Below are 8,613 nucleotides of genomic sequence, written 5' to 3' on the forward strand. Positions count from 1 at the left end.
CACACACACACACACATGCACACACACAGAGTCACTCACAAGACAGGCCCAGTAACTAATTCCATATGTACCATTAGTGGATGTAGATGCACTAACACCAACGCTTCCTGATTGTGCTTAGCCATGATGAGGACACTAGACTCTTCCTTGTTCCCTTCTCTCCTACAGAGGATGCTTAGGTGGGGCATGATATTGCCAAGCTGGTGTCCACACTTACTCATTCCAGTAGAGAAGTCACCTGGTCAGGGAATTCTGACTTGGGAAAGTTTGATGTGGCTCTTCCTCCTTTTTAAAAAACTTCTGAAGCCTGCATCCTTATCATCCTTATCCTGTCTTGGTTTGCTGGGATAGCTGCTTTTTTTTTTTTTTTTTCAAAAGACATATCTGTCTTTTAATCCTCACTTCTTATAGCCTAAAGTGGTAATCTGAGAGAAAATTGCCTGAACTGTGTATCGATGTCTATTTGCTCTGATTTCCTCCTGGATCCCTTGGCTATATGCATTGTACCTGTACTGGAGCCAGCTCTTCAAGCCCAGGAATGAACTCAGGCCCTTGCACTTGCCAGGCAAGTGCTTATTCAACTGAGCTATCTCCCCAGGTCCTGTTATGTTTCCAGAACTCCATCTTATGAGCAATCTCTTGCTGATAAATCAAGTGTTAAAAAGATTCCAGAGAGAACGTTTTTACCACACACTTGGCCAAACTGTCCCTTCAAAAAAAGAACAAAGAGAAATGGTTAATTCATCCTGGTTTTTAACATCTAAATTGCTGCTCTGGGGGCTGGGGAGATGGCTCAGTAGAATAAGCACTTACCTGGTAAATGCAAGGGCCTGAGTTCAATCCCCGGTTCCACAGGAAAAAAAAAGGAAAGAAAGAAAGAAAGAAAGAAAGAAAGAAAGAAAGAAAGAAAGAAAGAAAGAAAGAAAGAAAGAAAGAAAGAAATTGCTGCTCTGAATAACCTAGTGTTTATCCCAAAGCAGCAGGCTGAATCTGCTGCTCACCTGAGCTGAAACCCAGAGACAAAAAGCAGGGGCTGGGCAGCGAGGATCCCCCTGAGAAGGCGACGGAAATCACATTTCCATCTGAGATGACAGATGCCGTTCTGACCTCTCGATGCTGATTACGAGCCTCTGAAGTACAACGTGGTCTCTTTGTTCTGATTTTCTGACAACTGTTTAATCATGTTCTATTCAGAGAAATTACAAAAGCATTTTCTTGTTTCTCACTTATCAAATAAGATAATGACACAGAGAAATCAAGTTCTGGAAACAAATAATCAAATTGTTCGACTCCTACAGGCAACAGTAAGCTTCTGGAGATGTTGGAGGCTGGCTGCGTGGATAAGGAGGTGGGCAGGGAGGGCCTTTACCCTTTCACATGGCCACATAAATTGCCTTCCATCCAAGGCCCCAATGACAATAAAATGCGAGTCTAATGTTAACAGCCCAATGGAAAGACACTGAGGAGCGACCTGACATTTATTGAGTAGCTTTCATCTACATTATTTTATCTGAGCCCCACAATGGTCCTATAGGGCATGTTCCATTAATTTTACGGGCAAGGCAACTGAAGCTATGGAGGAGAAATCATTACCTAAGATTGCCTGACCCACCAGTAAGTTGTGGGTTCTCTCTTCCACAGCCTAATTCTACTTTTCAAAATAATTCAGCAAGCAGAACTTCAGTGTTCCATCAGCTGCCTGTCCAGCTGGCCAAGGTCACATGAAGCCAGGCCACTGTTGCTAAAAGCATCCCCAGGACTTGAGAAGGCAGCTGTCCCTGGGTGTTCAGCCAGTCTTGATGAAATGAACTCGGCCCACTCTCTTCTCTTCTGGTTTGTTGTATGTCAGACTGCTTTAGGTACCTCAAAAGTCCCCTGACTCAAGGAGGGCTGTTGGATGGACAGCTTTCATTTTCTTTTCTTTTTAAGAAGACAAAGGTCTTTAAATTGAAAAGACTAAAACAATAAATATTCTATAGAAAAACATTTAACTCGATGCAGAGAAGGGTAAAAAATTAGAAACACCCCACCAGGCACTTCTCCAAACGTGATCATAGGTTGACAAATCAACATCAGAAGGGTTTTCTCCATGCTCCTTCAGAGCCTAATTATTCTCCTCAGAAATAGCAAATCTAAATCTATTTATTGCCACCATTTAGTGTCTCACTTTGTAAATTCCCACTATTTATTCAACCAATCCTGACTATACAGAAGTTTTGTTGATTTTTATAAACAACAGTGAAACAACTATTCCTGAATGATTGTATTTTTGTTTTTAACTTCTGTGATTATCTCCTTAGCCTTTCTTAGTCCCCAAAAGTACATTTAATGAACTATCTAGGAGGGTTTTTCCTTCCTTTTCCTTCCTTGGTACAAAAATTTGGACAAAACAACTGCTTTAAAATGACCAGAGGGACCTTTCTTTCATCCTTTAAATTTTCTTTCAAGTGGGGCTCTTCACCTATCCCTTGCTTTCCACACCACTGTTTGCTTTTATATTTTAATGTACTCCTCTCCGTTGTGCTCACTACATAATGTAAATGGCTCTGAAAACACCATTTACAGCCTCCATTCTCTGCTATCTATAGCCTGCCCATCTGTAAAGTGTGGTGATCCAAGTCTGTCCAGAGCGCTGTAGCCTGTGGGCACCACAGGGCAGTGAAGCTCCTTTATAAATGAGGTGAAGCCTGAAAGGCTTTGGCTCTTGCCCTACTTGAGTTTGATCCAATCCCCAGGCAGTTCTGCTCAGACTTTGGAAAGGTAGTTGCATTGCCAAAACACCCCTTTGGAGGGGTGAGTCTTATTTCCTTCCAAGGAGAGTGTGTAGGTAGATAGAAGCCTCTTCTTCTACCTGAGGCTTTTTGGTTTGGCTTTTTAAATTATACACAGAATGTCTGATCATGGCCTCAGTCTGTGTTGCCAGATTTAACCAAAATAATAATAATAATAATAATAACAACAACAACAACAACAACATGGCTGGAGATGGCGCCCAATGGTGGAGGGGCTTCCCTAGCATGAAGAAGTCTCTGAGTTCCATCCTGAGCACCAAATAGCACAACTGTCAAGTTCTGATCCTGAGCACTTTGCTGACATTCAGCCCAGCCAGCTAGATCGTTCACTCTGACTCTTACCACCCAGGAGCTGCATAGGAAGGAACCTGGGACACCCTGCAGCACTAGAATAGAATTGCCTTGTTACTTAAAGATAATCAAAATAATTTCTCTTGATTTTAAGTCTTCAGATTGACTTTGTCAAGTATTTTCTGAGCTGAACAGAAGTCTTAGTTGTGTCAGGTTTTATATTTTTGTCCTAAATTTCCCTGGATTGCACCTTAGAATGTGTGCAATGCAAAAGTTGGCCTACAGGGCTGGCAAGATAGCTCAGCGGTCTAAAGCACCTGCTTAGGCAAGCTAGGGCAAACACAGAGACCGTAGTTCGATTCCCTGCAGCACATGCCACACTGCCCCGCCCCTAGGGTGGGCTAAGCTGGCCACAAAAAAAAAAGTTGGCCTACAAACTGAGAAGTCTTTCCATCATCTAGGAAAAAAAATTCTCATCTTCTACTTGCTATGTACCCCTAGCCTTACAAAATCTGTTTCTAATACAGCAGAACTATTTCTTCAAAATAATAATACAGCAGGACTCCAACTTGAACTTAAATGTGAAATGAACAGCAAGTGAACTTTTAGTAAAGTACTTCTCAAATATTTCTTGGGGTATTTACTAGATAACTATTGTTTATTTAAAATTTATATGTAAGTAGCTATCCTGGGTCTAAGCTGGCAGCCCTGTGCTGCTTCTCTTCTTTCCAGATTGGAATATAGTTGTGTGAATTCTCACTCACCTTATTCCATCAGAATGACTTATGAGGCAAGTTTAAAAGTCGTGGAAAATCAAGCCAGACTTCTCTGTTTCAGTCTTTGAACACTGCATTTTAGAATGTATGGCAGGAACTTGTACCTTTTCTTTGATAGCCTGCTGCTGGGTGTTTGCCTTTTTGGGTGGAGTGTTGCTTATAATTTTAAAAAATTCTTTCAAAAGTATGATTTGCCATCCCAGTTCATTCTCTATGCAAAGCTTAGGAATTCCATTCCTTACTGGTATCTTCTGAAAACATAAAATGGTACCTAATCCAGAACCCCTAGAAAATCTCCTTGAAGTCTATTTTTGCTCCTTCTTAATTCTTTTACATTTTCACTCTTTCTAAAGCTCCTGGCAAGCTAAAGGTTCTCAAAATTTTTTCTCTCTCCCTCCTATGCCTTCTCAATACTTTATGTTACTTCTTCCCATTCTTCTGCAGCCTGACCTCCTGCCTACAAGATAGGTTCTCTTCCTTTCCTTTTCTTTCTCTTTTCCCTTGACCTGCTCCATGCTATCAGTTCTGTAGGAACAAACTCCAACTCTCTCATTGTGGTGGTCAGGAGGAACTGAAGTAGGGATAGGACAGAAGCACAGAACAAACTGGAAGGTGTTCTGTAAGATGGGCTGAGAGAAGGGTGGTATCTATGCTAATAATTGATATATTATCTCATAGTTAAGTGGTGGATCTCACAGTTTAGTGGTTCAGAGAAGTTAGGTGCTTTGTCCAAAGATATTCAGGGAGGGGACACAGCCAGGATTCTGAAGTCGTGGCACTCCTAGTTCATGATGCTGCATCTCACACATCTTAAATGTACACTGTAATGGGTATATTACTATAACATTCATTACCTAACGAGATGTAGTTTTCCTGACAACTGATTCTCCAAAATTTGCTCCACTTTTCCATTGTTAATTTGCTAAGGCTGCCATAATGAAGTACCTCAGAGTAGGTACCTTACCACAGTGTCTCTCAGCTCTGGAAGCCAATATCCTGAGATGAAGGTGTTCCTAGGATTGGTTCCTTCTAAGGGCTGGAGGGAGAAGCTGATCCATGACAACCGCCTAGTCTTTGACCTTCCTTGGATTCTCAGCATAGATCCAGTGTCTGACTTCTTGTTCACACAACCCCCTCTTTGAGTGGGGGTCAGTGTCCGTATTTCATACAGAAGCCATTCATATCTAGTTAGGAGTCCCTCTACTCCAGTATGACCTCCACCTAACTTCATGCAAGGACCCTAGTTCCAAATAAGGTCATATTCTGAGGTCCTGGGGATTAGAACTTCAACACATGAATTTTATATATGTGGGGAGAGGAATGAGGATGATTCAGCCTATAAAATCTCCTGAAAGGGGAGATGGCTTAGTGGAATAAGCGCTTCGCTGGCAAGCACAAGGGCCTGAGTTCAGTCCCCAATTCTGAAAAAAAAAAAAAAAAAAATCTCCTGAAAGAGTGAAATAAGCCAGTCCTATTCTTTGTATCTCATCACTCACTGAGTTGAAAGTGGGAGCATTCCAGAATCTCATGAGAGACTCAGTGTTTCCTAAAAGAAAAAGTCAAAAAATAGGATTCTTTCTCAATGTATTGTCAAGTCTAGGAGTGGCATTTAGAAGTGCAGCCATCACACATCATCCTGAGGAAAATCAGCATGACACTCATATTCAGCAGACAGAATCCCAGAACAGCCAAAATCTGTTCGCAGATGCACACCGTGTAGGATCCATGGCATAAGGACTAGCACATTTTCCTTGAGCCAGCTCCCATCAGTGTCTTCTGTTGTCTGCTGCCCAAGCCATCCTGATACTAACTGAAAGACACTACTCAGCCCAACAGTTGTGAAATGATACAAATCATGATGATGTATGTATTTGGGGAAAGTTGCATCATTTCAAACTTGATGCACAGAGTGAGACCAATTAATATATTACACTAAACAATTTTAAATTCTCATAGCTCAGATTTGCAAAACAAAGTACAGTTGTTCTCGAACTTAAGTGTGCTCAGAATTACCTAGAGGGCTCATTAAAGCAGATTGCTGAGCCTCGGCCCCAGTTTCTGACTTAGTAGATCCAACGTGATACTCAAGAATTTGTATTTCTAAGCAGTTCCCAGATACCTCTGGTTGGAGTACCAACTTTGAGAACTGTAGGTCTAGTGAAATCATGTATCCAAAGCAGTTTTGGCGTGTGTGATACTTCTGGGGGAGAGGGGTGTCCTAAAAACAATTGTAAGAAGAATCACCATTAACAAAGCATCTACCACATACAAAGTACTGTGCTGGATAGTTTGTATTTATTTACTTATTTCTTCATAAAGGAAAATACTGAGATCTGGACCCAGGCCTATGTAAGTACGTGGTCTTTTTACAAAGTATGTACCCATCAGAAAAAAAATGATGGTCTAAACCTTGGGGCTGTTGCCTCAGGACTATTCAGAAATTACTGGGTATTATGGCTTGTGTTTAGATGTCCCCCCAAAATCCCGTGTAGTCATAGATGAGGCTTTTTCGGAAGTGGCTGGTTCTAGAGTGTGGGATACGGGGATTGATTCACAGTGCAGTGCTAGGCTCAAAGGCCTTAGGATGAAGGGTGTGAGTGCTAACCACCCTAGGCAGCCAGGATAGGCTATAAGGGACAGAAAGAGCTATGGTCATCGCTTGTTTCTTTACCACCTTCTGCCCCCTATGAACTGCTTCTCTGCTGTTGCACCTGTCTTCCATGCCACCATAACTTGAAGCCAGATGGTGATGGACTGAAACCTCTACAAACTGGGATCTAGATCTTTCCTCCCTCCGTTTGGATCCTTCCCTTGAAACTGCTCAGCCTCCTGCAGCCGCAGTCACAGGGTCAGCCATGTCACTCTGCCACTTCCTCCCTGCTGGTGGGCGCGGCGGGCCAGTGGAGACCAAAGCACCTGCGATGTAGTCAGTCATGGCCTTCTACATTCCAAGGGTACCGTGTCCCTCCCTGCTACGCGAGACAAGGCTGACCCCTCATATTTCACTGTAGAGACCATATACCACTTCATGCCATGAGAGAAGTCTGGGAAGCCTGGCCAGGACTGTGTCTGCGAGTGCCAGGATCTGAAACACTCCCTGCACAACAGTTTATTCACATATGAAATGTCTCCCTTGTGCAAACGAATACAAATAAGGAAGGAACCAAGTCCACGCTGAATTTCCCACTCAGCAAAACTTTCTCAAATGTATGGCTCCCCCAGGAGGCAGCTAGATGATTTTTTTTTTTTTTTTCTCCTCATTGCTTTGGCATTTGATCCTGATAGAAATCACATGGCAGTATCCTTTAAAAATCAGAAATTCAAGAAGATGGAGTATGGTCAATTTTGAGGGCAAACTGGCACCTCTGGTTTGGAACACCTGAACCCGGCCCTGGGAAATAATTTTCCTTTGAGAAGGGACAGTGCCCCAACCACCACACAGTGTTCTGCTTGACTGGGGTTGTGCAGGGGAAGTAGAAACTGGAACTACCCCAACTTCATCATGCATCTCCTCCAGAGACTTCCCTGAGGCCTTCCTCCCTTTTAGAGTTGGACCCAGGCCACGGCCCAAGGCTTCTGCATATCTGCATGTACAAGTGTTTGTGAGTTCTTTCTGTCTAAAATCCAGGCATGAAGGGGCTGAAATTGTAGACAACAATCATCTGGCCTAAGCTCTTCACTTCCGAGAAAACTCCTGAGAAAAAAGTTGACTTGTCCAAGGTCACAAGGGATATTCACAGCTCAGGCATGCCAAAGAAAGACTCCACCGTGGGCTGATGCTGAGAAGAAGCTGGCTGGGAGATGCATTTTGATCCAGCTTTGGTTTGTGCTTACACTATAAGTGAGACAGTAGGAAGGGACAAGACTAAAATCAATGAGATTCAAGGGAAAGAAACCAATAGGAAGGTACAGGATTGAAATTACTTACAAAGCACTGCCTCTCCTGGTATTGAGACATTTTTTTCTACAACCCTAGTTTGTTTCTCACTTTTCTTGGGGATAAATTTTTATCCTTGCCTCCTAAGGAGAAAAACTAGGAACCAAGAAGCTGGTTTGCCCAACAGCACACACCTCACCCCTAACAGAGCTGGGATGCAAAGCCATCTCCGCATAGTTCCCTAGGTGTTCATACCTCCCTCTCTAACCACCACTCCATCTCCACCTCACAAGGTAAAGCCAGAGTCACCACACCAACCTCCTAACTTATGTCCTACCCAGGTATCCCCACAAGTCACACCACCTGCACATCACCAGATTTTTATTTCAGGACATCTGTATTTAACATTGCAGGAATATCATACAGATGCAGTGGTATAATATATAGACTTCTGTAGCTCTTTTCTTTCACTTACTGCAATGTTGCTAAAGGTCATTCATGTTTTTGCACGTTTCCCCCTTTCTGCACTACTGAGTAGCATTGCACAGTACACACATTCTGTAGTTCATTCATTCATTTACCAGTGATGAGCATTTGGGCTTCCTCAAAGATATTTTGAATTTTATGACTAAAGCTGCTGTGAATATTCACACACAAGTCTCTGTGTGGACATACATTTTCTGTTTTCTTGGGTGAATGTGTAGGAACAAAATTGCTGGGAATTATGTTGAGGTTATGCCTAACTTTATATGAGAAACTGCCGAATGTTTTCCAAAGTGATGTTACTGTTTTGCATTCTCTCCAACAGTGTATGCAAGTTCCAGTTGCTCCATACTCTTGCCAATGCATGTTTTTGTCATTTTAATTTTAGTAGTCT

Source organism: Octodon degus, unplaced genomic scaffold (genome assembly GCF_000260255.1).
Source record: "Octodon degus isolate 3935 unplaced genomic scaffold, OctDeg1.0 scaffold00008, whole genome shotgun sequence".
In the NCBI taxonomy this organism is placed as follows: Eukaryota; Metazoa; Chordata; class Mammalia; order Rodentia; family Octodontidae; genus Octodon; species Octodon degus.